Source organism: Benincasa hispida, chromosome 1, assembly GCF_009727055.1.
Source record: "Benincasa hispida cultivar B227 chromosome 1, ASM972705v1, whole genome shotgun sequence".
In the NCBI taxonomy this organism is placed as follows: Eukaryota; Viridiplantae; Streptophyta; class Magnoliopsida; order Cucurbitales; family Cucurbitaceae; genus Benincasa; species Benincasa hispida.
This window is the reverse complement of record NC_052349.1, coordinates 32,992,078-32,992,404: the sequence shown is the minus strand read 5'-3', so window position 1 is coordinate 32,992,404 and position 327 is coordinate 32,992,078.

Sequence of the window (327 nt, the reverse complement as noted above, 5' to 3'; positions counted from 1 at the left end):
GCGGGATGATATTCCATTTCAATTTAATTGGAAGATTTTTAGGGATAATCCAATATTCGGGCATAAAATGCCGAATGACATCAAATGATCCTCTGTCGACGTTATCATCATATTAGATTACAAAATTCTTCTTCCCTTGTCTTTAATATACTTTTATTAAAAAATTCTTCAAATGCCACGACTTTTTTGTGTTGCTCGTTCCATGTTCGATAATCTAAATGATTTCACTGCATTTAAAATCCATCAAACATTCCTTGCAAAATTGTCTATCTGTTGACGACAAATCGAATCTCTTAAGTGAGTAAATTTAATATTTGTGTTGCATGC